The 20,368-nt window shown below is 40.3% G+C and overlaps 1 pseudogene; it reads right to left on the bottom strand.

Annotated features, from left to right (window-relative positions):
* Positions 1-15,733: 15,733 nt before the first annotated feature.
* LOC144542916 (Ig kappa-b4 chain C region pseudogene) lies at positions 15,734-18,953 on the bottom strand (annotated as a pseudogene).
* Between the last annotated feature and the right edge of the window lie 1,415 nt (positions 18,954-20,368).

Here is a 20,368-nt window from a genome sequence, read left to right as displayed (position 1 = left end):
CACACACACATACACACACACACACACACACACGCACGCATCCATACGTGCCATATGCTGTTTGTGCCTTTATGCTTGTTAGTTAGACTGATAGTTATAGTTGTATAATAAGTTGTTGATTAACTGCAGTGTTATTGATTATTGATTGATATTGCTAAAGTTAAATAAAACTCCATTATACTTTTAAAGAGAAGTTGTCTGTGATTCCTTGTGTATATGTGTTGCAATAACTGCTGGTTGTGAGGGCCTGTGTACGAATTCACCCTTCACTGTTCACTCATAAATGTACAGTGGTACTTAAACACTGTCATTTGGGGGTGAACAGCCATTCTGAGACTGTATTGAAGGTTGATGGTATTGATGGTGCCCCGTTAATATTGACTCCCGTCAATAAATTTCTGAATATTAATAATTTCACGATTATTAATTATTAATTGCTAATAACCAAACCTGCCCCTATCAAAGCCCAACAGCAAATTTAAAATTGAAAAAGAAACAACTGAGCCTGTTCCTGAACGCCACACTGCACAACTCAAAACAAATGAAAAACAAAACGACTGAGCCTGTTCCTGAATGCCACACTGTAAAATTAATCAGTTTGAAGTGGAGAGCAATTGAAAATTGAAAAAGAAACGACAGAGCCTGTTCCTGAACACCACACTGCACAACTCAAAGCAATTAGAATTGAAAAAGAAACGACTGAGCCTGTTCCTGAACACCACACTGCAAAACTCAAAGCATTTGCAAATGAAAGAGAAACAAATGAGCCTGTTCCTGAACACCACACTGCACACCTTGAAAGAAATTATAATTGAAAAAGAAATGACTGAGCCTGTTCCTGAATGCCACACTGCAAAAATCTAAGAAATTAGAATTGAAAAAGAAATGACTGAGCCAGTTCCTGAACGCCATGCTGCAAAATACAAACCAATTAGGACTGATAATCTACTGAGCCTGTTCTTGAACGCCACACTGCAAAACTCAAAGCAATTAGAACTGAAAAAGAAAAGACTGAGCCTGCTCCTGAATGCCACATTGCAAAATTAACCAGTTGGAAGTGGAGAACAATTGAAAATTGAATGAGAAGCGACTGAGGGTCACCACACTGTGCCAATCTCTCATTCACTGTCAATGGAGCAACCTACACAAAGGAGGCCTGAGAGGCTGCAATGTCTTAATGAAACACCAGAGGGCGCTGTTGTCTATGTTGTTATCAACCTCTTTCCCTTTGGAATATTGTAGTGAATGTGTATTTATCTCTATTTGTCTCAGTTGCTTTATTGGCATGATTAGACTTGTTCACATTATCAAAGCAGAGTACAGCAGCATTTACACCAACTCTAATAAAACTGACATAAATGGCAGCTTAAATGGGATACTGTTCATATCAATCGAAGCCATTTATCAAGGTGAAATTGAACAAATATCATATGAAACAATTGAAACCATCAGTAACAGATATTTTTTTACCATGGACACGACAGGATAGAAAATTAAGAGAGGAATATCACCGAATTCAACAATCACTTTTGTATCTTGGTGCAAGGCATTACAGGTTTATGTTTCAGTTCTCTGATGTTCAGAAATATTGATTACACTGCCCTAGATCATAAGAATATTAATTTTATGAATAATTCAATAAATTGAGGTTCTGAATGCTGAACCCCTGAAAAGTTTAGGTGTCACTTCAACTAGATCAGGTACATTTGTTACGCTGCAAAAAAAATTAGTTCATCCTAACATCCTTCTTACTCCAATGGACATTTTTGCAGTTTAAATACATTAGAGACCCAATTTGTGATAGCAGTATGGTGAAAACACTACTGTCTCTATTTATGTCTCTATTTATGTCACTGTTCAGACATTTTCTGACTCTCAGATTGATTGACTGTGCTGTCGATACAAAGGCTGATAGCATGTGACAACTAAGGCTATAGCATGTTTGGCTCTGTTGATAATGTTTGTGAGGTAAAGTGAGGTAAAAAAAAAAAAAAAGGTTATGTTTTTTACATTCTACGGTTGAGATACAATGCATTAGGAAAGTTGCACAACGCTTATTTTCCATTTACAAGTAAAACTTTTCAAGATTAATGTATGTAAAATGAGTCAAAATTTATGAGTATTAGGTATGTGTGTGTGCGTGATACACCACTTATCACCACCTCCATGTGAGCAAAATTACTCACACACTGATGACAGAGAGAGAGAGAGAGAGAGAGAGATGGGGGGACACTGATTTTGCCATACAGATTGTCTGATATATCTTCACTTTAGTTTTATATAATATATAATTATAATGTAATTAAAGATATCTTCAATTAGCATTTTGACTAGTCATAATGTAATTAAAGATATCTTCAATTAGCATTTTGACTAGTCATAATGTAATTCGAGATAATGTAAATTAGCATTTAACTTGTCATTCATAAATGACAGATTCTGTAATGAGAACTAATGGAATTGCTACTACTATACTGCTGCAGCAGCTGTAACAGTAGTAGCAGCGGCAGCAGTGTTTTTGCATGCCACTAGTAGGACTACTACGACCAGACTGTAGAGGGAAACCTTGGCATCAGAAAATAAAGACAAACCACTGGAAATACAGACAAGCACCAAGAACAAGGAAATATGTTGAAAGCAGGTGTGGGCATTTTACTGACATGGTTAAATAATAAATAATATTAAACTTTCAAACAAAAGGAGACCTTCAAATCCTATTGATACAACATATAGTAGGGAGGCGGTCTAAGTCAACAACATTATTAAGTGGAATTGGGATATTGTATGTAGCGACAGTACTCTATAAGTGTTAACAGAGACTCCAAGGCTCAGCTTTAGACAGGACCCTACAGTAGCTGACAAGCTAGTGAGGAGTTACCTCAGAAACTTGGAGAAGCGCCTAAACTCCTGATTTATTATGCTACAACCCATCAGTCTGGAGTTTCAGATCGATTTAATGGGAGAGAATCAGGGACTGACTTCACTCTGACCATCAGTGGAGTCCAGACTGAAGATACAGGAGTTTACTACTGTCTGCAGGGTTAAAGCACACCGTTCACACAGTGATACATCGTATAAAAGCCTCCCTCAGCTGGAGAGGAACTGATCTGACTCAACAGCTGCACAAACTAAAACATTAGAGGTTTGACTAAAAAAACAATTCATAATAGCATACAATAATGACATTTTCATTTACATGAAAACTAATTTGTAATATAGTTTTAATGATTATATTGTTAAAACTTGGTTTGAAACAGGATTACTGTTACAGTAAGTCTAACACTTTACTCAGTCAAACACATTTTAAATATAGAATTTCAACTGTCATGAAGCAAGATATTTTAAAACAGATTATGAGACATTGATACTTTATTTGCAATTTTAATAATACATATTAAAAGAGGATCTTCATTATTTAACTGTTATTTTGTACTTCAAACATACTGAGTATTTGTCAGACAATCTCATCTCAAACTCAGTGCAGAATTACAAATAATTTCATGTCTTCAAAAAATATTATTTAATGCATAATGTTAATGAGATTAATACTGATTTCAATATAGGATTTTTAGTGAAATATCCTGAGTATCTTTGATTGCAAAAAACGCCACAACAATTTAATGCATTGTGTAATTCAATATTATTTCAATATATCATATTTTAGGACAAACATACTGAGAGTCCTTCAGTAAAACAATTCTCCCAACCTCAGAATTGAACAGATTCAATGTAAACCATTTTCAGTGAGTCTAAATGTAATTAATTTGACATTATTTATGAAGTAGAGATCCATTTTCTTGGCTGTTTCAATGCGTCAATCCATCTCTATTCATGTTTGACCTCCCCATGCTGACCTCCAATCTGTTGAAAGTCAACTTCCCAACCATTCAGCTGTTCCTTCTCCACCCTCTCAAACCAAGACTGAGAAGACTGGGAAAACTGGTTCAGTCTGTGGCGGGGTGGAGGTAGGAGCAAAAAGAAAATAGCTAACCCGACAACGCCACCTGGGGAATTTCACCCCAGGAATTATATTAGAGGAAACTGGGCTAATACCTCGGTCATACACAGGCTACACAAGTTCGGTAACTGAAGCAAGACAGAGATGTGATTCCAAAAGAAATGCAAATTTATGAATAATTGAGGAATTGGAAGTGTCTGTGGAGAGAGTTGGTTAGAAATGCAAAGAAAATGAATCAAATCTCTATGAAGACGTAACAAAAGATTTATTACAATAATTTAGTTATGTTAACAATGTAATTCTTTTAATAAAACACTTCCAGTACTTATAAACAATCATAAAACTACCAAAGAAAAGGGGAAAGTGGGCTGAGGCCAGCAACGGGGAGGCAGCTTAACTAAGGGTGTGTTCCAGGAGTGCAATAACTTACCCACCACTTGTGTACTCACGGCAAATGGCAATCACTGCAAACAGGTGTACAGTACTGTGTCCCAGTGCTTTTATCACTACAACCGGTGAAGGGAACCACACTAGAGTGCCTAGCCTCCACCACAAGCCAGCACCCAGCTCCACTAAAGGGGAATAACCAAAACATTATCAATCAATGAAAACAAAGCATAAGAATACAAAACCAGTTGGTTCAGTCTAAAATACAAACACCCAGTTCCACAATCACAGACAATTACAACAGGCAGGACAGGCAAAACACTGACTGTGAAGGCAAAACTATTATTTCTATCAAGGCAAAACAGCAGCCGATCGAGACCAGAAGAGACACATTAGTAACAGGTCTATAACATTGTAATAACAATTTACGTCAGGTTTTTATCATACCCTACTTACCACTAAATAAAGTAACCAGTACCTTGACATAAAGGTGCATTGGCTAAGCAGACTCCAGGGCAGTGGTGTAGTCTACGTGATACGCAGGTATACGCCGTATACCCACTAAGAAAGCTCCAGGGTTTCCGTATACCCACTTAAAAATGCGCAAGGATACGTAACAATATAGTTTTGTGACAGAACTTTCACTTCAGTGATTTTGTTTCGCAAATACCGGGTAGAGTATAACTGCAATAAAATAAGTTTTGCAGGGGAAGGCATCTCCTCCATTCACACTTCCATTCATAAAACTAGTGCAGTGCCCGTTCGCCCCGCTGCTGCACAGAGCGCTGTTCGCTTGTTTATTCAAAGTTTATTAATATTGAACGTGTCACGTGTCCAAATTGCACCAAATCCGACACTGCACGTCCTTGGGTCCCCAGCAATACACCCGCCAAGTGTGAAGTAGATCGGACAAACGGTTCTCTCGAGATATTCAACGGACACACACACACACACTCACTCACAGACAGACAGAGATTCCTTGCTTTATAGTTAGATTCACCCTGTGCGCTCTGTCTGTGTTACGAAGTGCAGAACATGGTGGCTTCCCATATAGGAGGGGTTTTGAGTTTGGCCATGGCCCATGACCTAGACCTGACGTCACCTACCAACGAACACAGTTGCTTGACGGTCATTTCCCCGGCTCGACAGTTAACATTATACAGGGTTGCTGTTTCTTGACTTAATCCAAGAGGTTAGGTGGTGTAGAAATGCAGGAAATTTGTTTTAAATTACAATTTTTTTTCTGGGGGTGGACCACCAGACCCCCCTGCCAATTATGTATCACTCCGGAAACAAATCTCTGAGTATACCCACTACAATAAACTAGACTACACCACTGCTCCAGGGGTAAGCATCCACGTCACCCAAAGGCAGACAGGAACTACAGCAGATGAGATTGGTCAATTGCAGTACCACTTCACATGTGCTTAGTATATCAACACGGTTAGAGAACGTGTTAGAGAACCGTGTTGACCAACCGTGTTGACTGGTCATTTTTCCCGTTTACTGTCACTACACACCTGGCTGAAAGGAGAATCCAGTGCAGCACGAATGAACCTGGACTTTATTGACAATTTCGACCTGTTCTGGAACCGTAGCCAACTGTACAGACCCGACGGACTTCATCCAAACCTGCATGGGGCAAAGCTGCTCTCTGCAAACATTGACTATGCATTGGTTAACCTGCAAAATGCCTGTCAGACTGTCTGAGACAGTCCATGCCACCATGAGGTAACCCACACATACATTCAAAATAATGCTCACTGCCACTGTAAATTTACTGGTAGGGTTCCTGTTACAAGTGAAATTTCTGCAACATCTGGCCAAATTCATCCCCTACCAATCATGGGGCATGGACTGTCAAACTCACATTCAGCTGCTCTACCTGTAAATCACATCCCAATCTGTCTAACACTCAGACACTGTACTTCTGTCTCTAGAGTATCCCGTTCAGTAAATTCAGTAAAAATGACAATCTTATTACCATTACACACACTATAACTCCATCCTCGCCTCCCCCTCCCTCCAAATTTGGTCTGCTAAATGTGAGATCGCTGTCAAACAAATCATTTATCTGTCAAGATTTTATTGTGTCCCAAAATCTAAACTGCTTCTTCATCACTGAGTCATGGCTCACCCCTGATGACCTCTCCCCTCTCATTGAAGCCACTCCTTCAGGTTACTCTCATTTTCATCAACCCAGGTCACATGCACGCGGTGGTGGGGTTGCCGTAATTCACAAAAATGCCCTCAAGTGCTCCATTATCTCTATAGGCCCCTTTTCATCTTTTGAATTTCTGGCTTTTGTGATAGACAGCACCCCGCCGGTTTTCTGCCTACTAGTATACAGACCCCCTAAGCCCAATATTGATTTTATCAGTGAATTCTCTGATCTCCTCTCCCACATTGCTCCGAAATATGACAATATTCTCATTCTCGGAGATTTCAACATCCACATTTGCTGTCCCTCTGAAGCCATGACCCGTGATTTTATAAATTTACTTGAATCCTTTGGTCTCCAACAATCTGTGAATGGCCCAACCCATGTTAAAGGCCATACCCTAGATTTAGTTCTCTCCTCGGGTCTCTCTATCTCCAACCCTGTGATAGAGGTTTTTCACCTATCTGATCACAGGGCAATCATTTTTGACCTTGATTTGCCACACGCTTCTCCTGTCCGCCCTGCTCTTCTCCGCTCCCGCATTCTAAACTCTTCCACTGCCACTAGGTTTGCAGAAGCCTATAGAGAGGCCTCCATCACTACCAGTATCGAGGCTGCACCATCTCATGTGAGCACAGAGGAACTTGTCTCACTATTCAACAATACTGTTTCGGCCACCCTTGATTCTGTTGCACCGGTCAAAACTAAAAAACGTAAGCCTTTGGCCTCAACATGGCTTAATAACAGTAATATTAAAGAAATAAGGAGAGCATGCAGAAGGGCAGAGCGGAGGTGGAAGCAAGATAAATTGCAGATCTCATTTCAAATTCTAAAGGATCTCTTGGATAAATACCAGCTGGCTGTCAAAAATGCCAGGGCTCAGTACTTTTCCAATCTTATTGACAAAAACTGCCATAATCCCAGGGTACTTTTTAGTGTGTTAAATTCTGTCACCTCCTCCACTCCCACCCCCTGCTTAGAAGTGTCTGTCTCTAAATGTGAGGATTTCCTAAACTTCTTTAGAGACAAAGTACTTGATATCAGAGCTAGTATTAGTCCACCTGTAAATAGCCTATCCATCTCCTCTGAGAACACTGCAGTTCTAAATTCACTTACTTCCATCACTCTACCAGAACTTCATCATATTATCTCCTCTATGAAGACCTCCACCTGTTCTCTCGACATTATTCCAACGAAACTCTTCAAAGAAGTTATTGGCACCATTGGCCCCAGCATTCTTTCAATTGTTAATAGCTCTCTGGAAACCAACCATGTTCCCCAATCTTTCAAACATGCAGTGGTCCAGCCACTTTTAAAAAAACGGAATCTAGATCCTTCAGTCCTCAATAATTACAGACCAATCTCCAAACTCCCCTTTCTTTCTAAAATCCTTGAAAAAGTAGTTTTTAACCAACTGTTGTCCCACCTGGCTCAAAACTGCATTTTTGAAAAATTCCAATCTGGTTTCAGAGCTCTTCACAGTACTGAATCTGCATTACTAAGAATAACTAATGACCTCCTTCTAGCTGCTGACTCAGGTAACTGCTCCGTCCTCTTGCTCCTAGATCTAACTGCAGCCTTTGATACAGTAGATCATTCCATTCTCATTCACAGGTTAAACCATTGGGTGGGGGTCTCCGGTTCTGCCTTAAATTGGTTTTCTTCATATTTATCTAACAGATCTTTCAGTGTCTCTATTAGCGACTCATCTTCTTCCTCTGCCCCCATGTCCTGTGGTGTCCCCCAAGGTTCCATACTTGGTCCAATCCTCTTCTCCATCTATTTGCTTCCGCTAGGCCACATTATTCAAAAACACAACATTTCTTTTCACTGTTATGCGGATGATACACAGATATACCTCCCCCTAGAGCCTAATAACTACACCAAACTAACTGACCTCAATAACTGTCTTCAAGACATCAAGTCCTGGATGGCTGCAAACTTTCTTCAGCTCAATGAGAATAAAACTGAAGTTATCTTATTTGGACCACAGCATTTGACCAACATTATTTCTCCTCATCTTGGCCCATTGGCCCCCTCTGTTAAACCACATGCAAAAAATCTTGGAGTCGTATTCGATTCAGGATTGAAGTTTGACAAACAAATCAATCAGGTGGTAAAATTAAGCTTCATGCAGCTCCGCATCATCTCCAAACTCAGATCAATTCTCTGTACTTCTGACCTGGAGAAAGTCATCCATGCCTTCGTATCATCCTGCCTTGATTATTGCAACTCGTTATATTTTGGTATCACTCAGTCTTGTTTATCCCATCTCCAACTAGTTCAAAATGCAGCAGCAAGAGTTTTGACAAGGTCACAAAAGAGGGAGCACATTACTCCCATTCTTGCCTCCCTACACTGGCTGCCTGTTAGCTACAGAATTGATTTTAAAATCCTGATGTTTGTTTACAAGGTGTTAAATGGTCTCGCCCCCTCTTACATTACAGAACTCCTGTCCCCATATCACACTGTCAGAGTACTGAGATCGTCTGACCAAAGACTTCTGTCTGTCCCGAGATCCAGGACTAAGGGTTATGGGGACAGGGCCTTCTCTATTGCTGCCCCAAAACTATGGAATTCTCTTCCTCCCACCATCCGATTCTCCCCCACTATTGAGATCTTCAAGAGTCATCTTAAAACACACTTCTACTCACTAGCTTTTAACTGTGCCTAACTTAACTTAACCAGCTCAGGTATTTCTCCTGGAGTCTCTGTAGGTCTGTGTTGTCACTTGGGCTCTGTGTGACCATGTGCCTTCACTATTTATTATTATCATCATTATTTATCATTCACTCTGATCTTTTCTCCTCTTCTATTGTGTTTGTCTCCTTCTTTTGTTTTGTTTTCCTCTGTGTGTGCTGTAAAGCACTTTGGATCAACTGTGTTGTGTGTAAAGTGCTATATAAATAAAGTTGAATTGAATTGAATTGAACATACCTTGAGTCACAAATCTCAGCCAAGCAGACCCCAGTACGACCGGGTAGACAGGCAGACAGGAGACTATTACAAACAAATAAAGCTCAGTCACTGGGTACATACAAAGAACCTTAAAACAACCTCATGACTGCATCACCTACCTCAGAGTCACACAGAGGGGCCAATATGGCAACCAACAGGCAGAGACAGAGAAGGGCAGCCATGATGCCACAGCTATTTCAGGGGTCAAAACTGGAGATCACACTCATGTTATATCACTTTATGCTGATAATATCCCGCTTTTTATTTCTTATCCTGAAATTTATTTTACTACATTTGTAGATTTATAACTAAGACTTGGATTTTCTGGATACAGTATAAACTTGAAAAAGCCTGACCAATAGGACACTTTGGAAATGAGGGATCATTGGGTGATTTACCATTTAAATGGTTAAAACATTGGATTTGCTATGTATTGTAACCACACAGAGAAATTTGCAAACAATACATTTTGCTCCAGTCATGAAAGCAGTGACTCTTTAAAAATGAAAAACATATCTAGCAATCATATCATTAAGATAGTTGGGAGCATTTCCATGAATAGATTTAAAAATCAATAAAAGAATCTTAAAATAAATTCTAAAAGACACAGGCAGCCAATGAAGAGATTTAAGAACAGGTCTCTCATTCTGGTGCGCGTCACAATTCTGGCAGCGGCATTTTGAACTCGCTGGAGATTAGAAATTGTTTGTTACAGTAGTCCAATCTAGTAGAGACAAAGGCATGAACAAGTTTTTCAGTGTCAGCAATGGAGATAAAATTGCATACCTTGGAGATGTTTCTAAGGTGGTAATAGGCAGTTTTGCAGACATTGCTAATGTGGTTTTTAAAACTGAGTTCTTTGTCTAAGACAACTCCTAAGTTTCTCACATGGGTTTTGGCCTTAAGAGATAGAGAGTCTAAATAGGCTGACACACTCTCTCTCTGGGCTTTGTTGCCAATGACAAGGACCTCGGTTTTATCTTTATTTAGTAGTAGGAAGTTCTAAAGTCATCTAAGCAATTTATAGGGTTCAGAATAGGACTCTGTTCCTCAGGTGCTCGTGACAAATACAATTGGGTGTCGTCCGCATACTGGTGGAAACCAATGTTATATTTGTTAATTATATGTCCCAGTGGGAGCATGTACAGATTGAATAATAACGGCCCAAGAATTGAGCCCTGGGGGACACCACAAGATAGGCCACTATGCTTAGAGGTAAAAGTGCCTAGTGCAACATAATATTCACGATCACTTAGATAGGATCTAAACCACTCCAGGACTGTGCCAGATAGGCCAACCCAGTTTTGGAGCCAATCAAGTAAAATCGCATGGTCAATTGTATCAAAGGCAGCTGTAAGATCTAAAAGGGCCAGAACAGAAAGTTTACTTGAGTCACAGTTGACTCTCAGGTCATTAACCACCTTTACCAGTGCTGTCTCAGTGCTATGGTAGGCCCGGAAGCCTGATTGGAATGTCTCATGGAGACTATATGTTTATTAAGGTAATCATTCAGCTGAATGTGTACTACTTTTTCAATCATTTTACCAAGAAAAGGAAGGTTAGAAATTGGTCTGTAGTTAATTAGTAATGAGGGATCGAGATTACTTTTCTTCAGTAACGGTCTAACCATGGCTGTATTTAGATAAATTCCTTTTCGTAATGATTGATTTACAATGTTCAGAATATCAACTGAGATAGAACTAAAAACTTTACTGAGCATATTAAGATCAATATCTAAAAAATGAGCCAAGTTTTAGAGCCCCCATGTGGTGGGGAGATAGCAGGCCAGTGTTGATCAGTGGCTGTCCAGGCCTTTCAGAGACACTGACACACCGGCAGCACAATGATGATGTCACAGATTCTACTGCTGGGCACCCTGGGGCTCCTTGTTCAGGGTGAGACTCTCTTCTGAAAACTTTGCTTCAGGATGTAACCAGGTTTACCAGAATGATGTTCTGCTATGATGGAGAAACGCTGAAACAACCAGCATTTACCTTCTTCCATCTATTCTCCATGTTAAAGAAATTATACTCTTCTGTTTTGAAATTGATCATCTTTCTCCAAGTTGTATTTGTCTCAATAACCACCCGCTTCGGATGTTATCAGCCGATTAAATGGCCGTTATCAGTTGTCATCGGGACCATAGATTTGAGGTAGTATGGCCCTACTCTACCTCCTAATTGGCTCAGTAGGCTGTTATCATCTTCTTCTTATAACCCTTCGCCTCTGTTTTGATATTTTTCCAGATTCATTAGCAGAAATCATTCTGACTCAGTCTCCTGAATCTCAGTCTGTTGAACCAGGACAGACTATTTCTATCAGATGTAAAACCAGTTCAAATGCTAGAAGCTACCTCAGCTGGTACCTTCAGAAACCTGAAGAAGCTCCTAAACTCCTGATTTATGCTGCTACAACCCGTCAGTCTGGGATTTCAGATCGTTTTAGTGGGAGAGGATCTGGGACTGACTTCACTCTGAACATCAGTGGAGTCCAGACTGAAGATACAGGAGTTTACTACTGTCTGCAGTATAGCAGCACACCGTTCACACAGTGATACAACGTCGTACAAAAACCTCCCTCAGTTGGAGAGGAACTAATCTGAATCAACAGCTGCAGAGAAACTAAAACATTAGAGGTTTGACTAAAAAAACAGTTCATAATAGCACACAATAATTACATTTTCATCATGAAAACTAATTTGTAATATAGTTTTAATGATTATATTGTTGAAATTTGGTTTGAAACAGGATTACTGTTACAGTAAGTCTAACACTTTACTCAAAGTCAAACACATTTTAAATATAGAATTTGAACTGTCATGAAGCAAGTTATTTTCTTTCTTTCAACGGTCTTTTTATTAAACAATCAGTTATAAATGGAACAACAAGAGTCCACGGGGAATGTATTTTCTGTCTTATATTAACCCGACACAACAAACCCATACACATACACCCACCCAAACATACACACAGAGCTGACCATAAGTAAAGTGCTTTTAAGATTGGAACTGTATAAAAAAAAACAGACATAAGAAATATTTTAAAGGGATACACATAAATGAACACAATTTAAACATAATGATAATGTTAGCAAAGGTTGATACATTAATTAGTATTAAGTATTAATAATAAATATACTAGCAACAAATACTGTACACTTCAGAGTATACATTAAAAAAATAATTAAACAATAAAAGTAATGTAGCGTCCCAGGGTATAGGGGCGGGGAGAAGCCTCCCAGCATGCCCCGGGGGGCATTAGAATTGTTAGTTTGTTAGTCACGTTGTTGTGTTGCCACATTACTTAGTGTTGCTAGTTATTCCTTGTTCCTTTTCTTGTCGGCTGAGACTTTTATGTTGTATTTCAGTTTCACACATTGTTAAACCATGACGAGTGAGTTTAGTGACCTGCCCTCAGTACGAGGAGGAAGGTGTTCTGTTTAAATGTTGAATTGTGTGTTACTTGCCAAATAAGACACATGTTTGAGTGACGAAAAGATCTCTACATCTATTCTTCTAAATAACGATCCACTGATCGCTACAGTAATAATCATACTATAAAGCAAGGAGTTAGTGATGGGAATTCTGGCTGTTTTTAATGAGCCAGATCATTTGGCTCAGCTCAGCAATAAGAGCCGGCTCTTTCGGCTCCCAAATGGCTCTTCATTTAGTACCACTTCTGGCTTTTATAATTCAGCCAAATTTAGCAATGTTTTGACCTATGATTGGTATGTGTGCACATATCACTTAAATTATTCAATGTTATTATACTAAACCTTAGAATTTCCAGAATACCATAATTTTACATTATGTTTGGTATAAAAACCTTAAATACTGTAAAAACATCAAACACTATTACACATGTGTATTGAATGTTTTATTTATATTGAACTATCCAAAACACAAACCATTCCAAACAAATGACACTCAAATGGAACACGGTGTGTGATATTTTTACCTTTTTACCTTTTTACCTTGCCTTTAGGTTGTCTATGTTATTAAAATGCATCCAAATGCTACTTCGTTTGCGACTGTCACTCATCTTGTTTTCTGCTGTTCTGTCTGTCATCACACGTGATTGGTCGCACGCACATACACATCAACACAACATTCAGTCAGTGCATGGAGTGCGCATGGCCGAGCAGTGTGGCGAAAAGATCATCCTATTATTCTGTCATGTATTACAGTAATTTACAAAAAAAAAGAAAGAAAAAAAGAAATCGGCTCTCAGACGGGAGCCGACTCCCATCGTTCACTTAAGGAGCCGGCTCATAGAGCCGACTCGTTCGCGACCGAAACATCACTACAAGGAATCTATGTGTCAGGGGGCAGGGATTAGGACCCAAATCAGGGGCAAGTGGCCTGGGGGCAGGACAGGAGCGGAGCGGGAGACCTCAGGCGGACAGCCTGGAGGCAGGACAGAGGCCAAGCCGGAAGCCTCAGGCGGACGGCCTGGAGGCAGGACAGAAGGGCAGTGCAGGTCTGGATGACGGTCTGGATGACGGCCTGGATACTGGCGAAGAAGACGGAGCGGCTCCGGAGATCGACCTGGAAGCTGGCGATGTAGAAGAAGCAGCTCCGGAGGACGGGCAGGCGGACGACCAGACCGGCGGACCAGGTCTGGAGGACGGACAGGAGGACGACCAGACAGGTGGAGCAGCTTGGGAGGATGGGCAGGCGGACGACCAGACCGGCGGAGCGGTCTGGAGGACGGGCAGACGGACGACCAGACCGGCGGAGCGGTCTGGAGGACGGACAGGAGGACGACCAGACAGGTGGAGCAGCTTGGGAGGACAGGCAGGCGGACGACCAGACCGGCGGAGCGGTCTGAAGGACGACCTGGAGACCGGCGACGTAGGCGGGACCGCTCAGGAGGTATACTTTCAGTCAAATAAACTGAACAAACTCAAATGAAATAATTTGAACTCTTAAGATTAATAAGAGTTAATAAGTTAGATTCTGCAACAGTACAAACAACAATTTAATGTATCATAAAATTCAATAATATTGATGTCAATATATTATATTTTTGTTACTGTGTGATCAGTCAAACAATTCTCTCAAGCTCAAAGAGAGGTTTGAGGTTAAAGTAGAGATGTATTTTCTTTGCTGTGTTTCTATGTGTCAATCCAGCTCTATTCATGTTTGACCTCCCCATGCTGACCTCCAACCTGCTGAAAGTCAACTTCCCAATCATTCAGCTGTTCCTTCTCCACCCTCTCAAACCAAGACTGGGAAGACTGGGAAGGCTGGGAAGGCTGATTCAGTCCAAACACAAACACACACAAGACTTGTTGTGATTGATTCAGCCTAAAAAACTGAACAACATTCTGTCAATCATCCTTTTTCCTTTTAATTTTTAAGTCCTCTAGCTTTTCCTATAGCTTTTACTTTCAACAGTTCCTTGCCACCACTTTTATTTGCCTCAGTGCTCAATCCCTTTGCAGAGACAGAACACACTCATGTTATATCCCTCTATGCTGATGATATTCTGCTTTTTATTTCCAAACCTGAAATTTCTCTTACTACTTTTGTAGAATTATTACATAGATTCACCATATTTTCTGGATATAGTATAAACTTGACACAACCAGAAACCTTACCAATATGGTAATGAGGGATCATTGGGCGATTTTCTATTTAAACGGTTAAAAAATTTGATTTGCTATCTAGGTTCAAACTTACAGAGAAATCTGCAAACAATGAATGTGAGCAATTTTTCTCCAGTCATGAAGGCCGTGACAAGGGATCTTTAAAGATGAAAATGGCCTCCTTTCATCCTTACATCCACACCTAGTTCCTGCCCATCTTTAGGATACCACCGGTAAACACAATAACTTTCATGTGGCACTCAGAGAGTTTATGAATGTTTGACAATGCATTACATAATCCCATCATTTATTCTCAAATCATCACCAGTATTTATACAATCCTGGTCACTTTACACTGAGACGAGTTCAGTCTCTGTTGATTTAATGGAACCGCTGTTACCATTAAGACAGCATAATAAGACATCTGTTATTTTTACAATAATATCCATGGAAACAACTGATTTGGTGTAAAGATCTTTATTGTTTTGAAATATCAAATATATCAGCATTATTGTGAGCAAGAAAACATTACTATTTCAGAGAGAGAGAGACAGACAGAGAGAGAGAGAGAGAGAGAGAGAGAGAGAGAGAGAGAGAGAGAGAGAGAGAGAGAGAGAGACTATAGTGCTGAGTGCAGACTGAGAGCAGTAGCAGAGTAAAACCAGTAGCAGCAGTCCCAGTCAGGACTGGGAACACTGGTCTCTCCTCTGTGTCTCAGAGAGGGGAGACTGGGAGCCCTGGGTGACCTCACAGGTCACAGAACCCACTTTCCTCCACTGGTCTGCAGGGAGCCTCAGGGTGCTGCTCCAGCTGTAGTGGCCGTCCTTCTCTAGCACCCCGGAGCTCCTGCTCTCCTCCCAGCTGCTGCTGCTGCTGCCGTCCACCTTCCAGGCCAGCCTCCAGTCTGAGGGGAAGCCCTTGTTGGCCAGGCACATGAGCGTGGCCTTCCCCTGCTGCAGCTCCACGTTGGAGGGGGGCAGCACCGTCAGGGTGGGACGGACATCACCTAGGAGACACCAATCAGCTTAGAGGACAGGAAGGCTGCAGCTGTCAATCAATCACCAGGCGGTTTGACACCTTTACTGTGTGAGCGTCGATTTTCCCCTTTAAGGAGTTTCTGTCAGATGGTTTTTATGCTCCACCAGTCACTCACTCACACATTGTTTCACTTCCCTTTAAGAAGCCTCTCATGCATATCAGCATGTATTTGCTACATTTTAAAAAGTTCCTCTAAATTTTCAATCTTCTCTAACTGTATTTTATTTAAAAAGTGAAAAATATAAAAGAATTAGATTACCAATACATTTTAAAATTTTCTATGATTTGGTTGAAATAATGGTCAAAATATAAATGCATACTAACACATGGATTGTGTTGAAGAAGGGGTTAAATTTAAAACAAACAGCAATTAGAATTAGCAAACTGTCAAAATAATGTTAAAGCAGGCTATATTTGAAAGCATGAGATTTTGCTACATTTTCAAATTTTCAGGTATATAGAAACGCTCATTACTTTAGTTTTAATTTGACTTACATTTATGGTAAAACTGGGAAATTAAAAAAGAATCTGGCAAACCATTTCAAAAACAGTAATTTTTTAAGCTCAAGCTGTTGACTTTTGACAGTCCTACAATGTGTAAAGAAAAGTGCAGTAAAGCAGCTGTAAGTTAGACTCCATGGTTAAGGAGAGAAACAGAGAAAAGAAAAGGAGAGTATAAGGCACAAGAAATTTAAATCTACTTCTAAAATTCCAACACATGAATTAAAGCCTTAATAAATAATATGATATTGAAAATTTGTGCAGAAACTTACTTCCAACATCCAGTCTGGTTCCTCCACCAAAAGTCAACCACAGTGATACAAACTCATTGAGCCGCTGTACAAAAACCTCTCACTCTAGAGAGACACGGCTCTCTCACTTTACCAGACAAATGTAAAACTACAATGCCTCAAGATGCAACATTAAACTAAGAGTTATGAATACATGCTTTCTCCTCTGGCCCAAGAACTTATAATAATTAGATTGGTCATTTGGATGACATTTATTAATGTGTTTTTTCACTGGTGAGAGAAAACTGTTTGTTTAAAAATTATATATTAACATGGAAAGTCAAATATTTTGCTCTAAAGTGCATTGCATATGCAAGACATTAAAGTGTAGCTAATAGATTAATAAAAACATTAGATAGGTGAACTTATTTCCAACATCCAGTCTGGTTCCTCCACCAAAAGTGTACCACAGTGATACAAACTCATTGAGCTGCCGTACAAAAACCTCTCACTCTAGAGAGACACGGCTCTCTCACTGTGAACAAAACAAACTCACCAAAATTATTTTCAGTTCATAAAACTTTAGCTAACTGATGTAATAACAAGCTAAACTATCAAATTATGCACCAAAGTTCCAACTTTAATCTTTTTTTATTTGTGTATTGTTAATTTATCTTGTAGTGATATTGATTTCTCTAGCAGTAAACTAAAACAAGACATGAGATATCCTTGAAGAAAACTTGTTTATAGACATCAAGCCAAATCTACATAAAATTTTGCGTGAATACATTGTTAATCAAGAGTTTGGTAACTTGATTGATCCATTTAGAAACAGCATCATCACAGTAATCCAAGTCCCTGTTGGAGTCAGTCAGAGCATTTCCATAGAGAGCCACTTTGCATCAGCAGCACCATGCTCCAGTGCTCTGGGAGAGTTTATAGTCCTGAGAGTTGAACACTGGATGACTGACAGCTGTCCTTCATGACAACAGAAGCCACAGAAATCCTCCTCATCAAAACATGACTTTGATCTCCATCCTCATCTGGACTCTCCTCTGCTACTGCTTCACAGGTAAAATCCAGAGAATCAAACTCCTCTTCTCTATGAACATCCGTCTTTCTGAAATGAAGCGGAGAAAACAATGACAGTGGTTTATGTTTTTGTCTCTGTATCCTCAAAGACCAGAGGCCAGATCACAGTGACTCAGCCTGGAGCAGTGAGGTCTGCTCCGGGAGGATCGGTCACCATCAGCTGTCGAACCAGTCCCAAGGTTTTCGTTTGGAGTGGCTACCACCGTTTAGCCTGGTACCAACAGAGAGATGGAGAAACTCCTAAACTGCTCATTTACTCAGCTAGTTCTCAAGTATCAGGGATTCCAGGTCGTTTTACAGGCAGTGGATCAGGGACTGACTTCACTCTGACCATCAGTGGAGTCCAGGCTGAAGATGAAGCAGTTTACTACTGTCAAGAGTTTCCACTATATCAATAGTCAGCGTCTGTTCACACAGTGATAAAGCGCCATACAAAAACATCCCTCAGTCACGTTGAACAGAGACTGAACTGACTGCTGCAGCTGGAAGCTACTGCAGGGACTGATGCAGTTCACTGAGATCACACACACACACACACACCTACACAAACACACACACACACGCACACACACTTACTCACACACATTGTGTACACATACACACAAACTGACACATACACACAACTTGTTTGTTGAGAATTTATGATATTGTGCATAGTGTCTCTACCAGTTTGCCTTCTGAACTTAAAACAGCCCACCTCCCACCTCAACAACCTGAAAGTTCCCTCAAATGAAGAGGACAGTTCCAGTGAAGAAGCCCAATCAGATCATTAAAAGTACAACAACATCTAGCAAAGTAAGCTGTCCTCATGCCGACCCCCAAACCACTGCTGAATGATCCAAACAGCTTATCCACGCTGGTCCTCGAATATCTGGACTGTCAGGATCCAAAGAGATCAGTGTAATTTTGGAAATGCTGGAATGGAGCAATAACATGTATCACCAACTTTTCGTCAAAATCCAATCAGTGGTATCTGAGATATTGTGCATGATGGACAGACAGTCAAACGTACCGTCCTTAGTCCCTCCTCCAATTTCATTTTGGGAACAATAAAGCAAAGCTAATAGATTTAAAAACTAACCCAAAGATAAGGAATCTCCTGAGGACATTGGAAACTGTGTGCGTGTGTGTGTGTGTGTGTGTGTGTGTGTGTGTGTGTGGGTATGACTTAAGTCACTTTCAGGGACACACACCAGACTTAAGACCAGTTGATTGGGGACGGCTTGTGCAATTGGGGACAAAAGCCGTGTCCCCAATTGGTAAAAAGCTGGTTTTTGGGTCAGTGGTTAAGGTTAGGGTTAGGGTTAGGGTTAGGCAAGTAGTGGTTAGGGTTAGGGTTATTACTCAGGGTATTTTTTTTTTATTAAAAGTTAAAATAAACAGTGACGCTAAAGTCAAAAGGAAAAGGTTGAACTTGTGGTACAAAACAACTTCACGACGGGCAAGAAAATGTGTAAGACAAACTTTTCTCTTTTGATAGTTAATAAAACTGCAAGCACCGTTCTCAGAAAGGGGATCAGCTGACGTTGATATCGCATTACTGCCTGCTAGTGGAGGAGCTAGAGACTGTAATACATCAGTTGAATAAAGCAGTAGTTTCTAGTTTCAGGTTTATGTTCTGACCTCAGCAGATCAAATGGCCTCCAGACAGCATAGAGAAAGAGTGGCTCCAGAGTCATTTGACCCGGGAATGAATGCCGATTGTACCCTTTCACACTGAAGACAAAAGCCAGATGTTAGTGGGTGTTAGTGGGTTTTTTGTCCAGTGTGAAAAGGGTTTAACATTACATGCCATTCATAATTTTTGTATTTCGTTCACTTCATGTTCTTTTCATTTTTCAAATAAACGATTTAAAATAACTTGCCCTGTACGCTATTTCTAATTCAGTTTCATGACAGTATTGTATGGTGCTGTGTGGTTAACCTGCCTGCATGGTAGTGACTGTGAGTATAGCTGCCAGTCAGAGTTGCACTGTGTTTCTAAACAGAAGTGTGTGGCTGTGTAGGGAAGTGAACCAGGTTGACTTAGCTTTGACAGACTACTGATCAACTCTGACTGTATGATGACATCTTGTCAAACTACCACAGCAAAGTGCTGTAAATGCTACAGGGCCAAGGATACCCTCCCCGGAGCTACAAATATTTTTCCTTGAGCCTCCCTGAGTGACTGGGGGAAAATGCATGACCCTCCCCAGTGAGCATTTTTCCGTTGAAAAGACGTTTAAAAAATGACTATGGTCACCGGTGAAAAGACGTTCAAAACAGGTTTAAAAGTTAACGTTTTTTCACCGACTATTTGAAGACATTTAGACCATATTTCACTGGGATATTACACCGGTGAAATATGGTCTAAATGTGAACGGTCAAAGACAGGAAAAATAAAGGGAGAGAAAGAGATGGGGGACCACACATAGAGATATGGGGCCACATGCAACAAAAGCCCACTGCTGGATT

The sequence above is a fragment of the Centroberyx gerrardi genome, chromosome 19 (genome assembly GCF_048128805.1).
Source record: "Centroberyx gerrardi isolate f3 chromosome 19, fCenGer3.hap1.cur.20231027, whole genome shotgun sequence".
Taxonomy (NCBI): Eukaryota; Metazoa; Chordata; class Actinopteri; order Beryciformes; family Berycidae; genus Centroberyx; species Centroberyx gerrardi.
The sequence above is the reverse complement of the archived record's forward strand: the minus strand, read 5'-3'. Positions and strand labels throughout refer to the sequence as shown.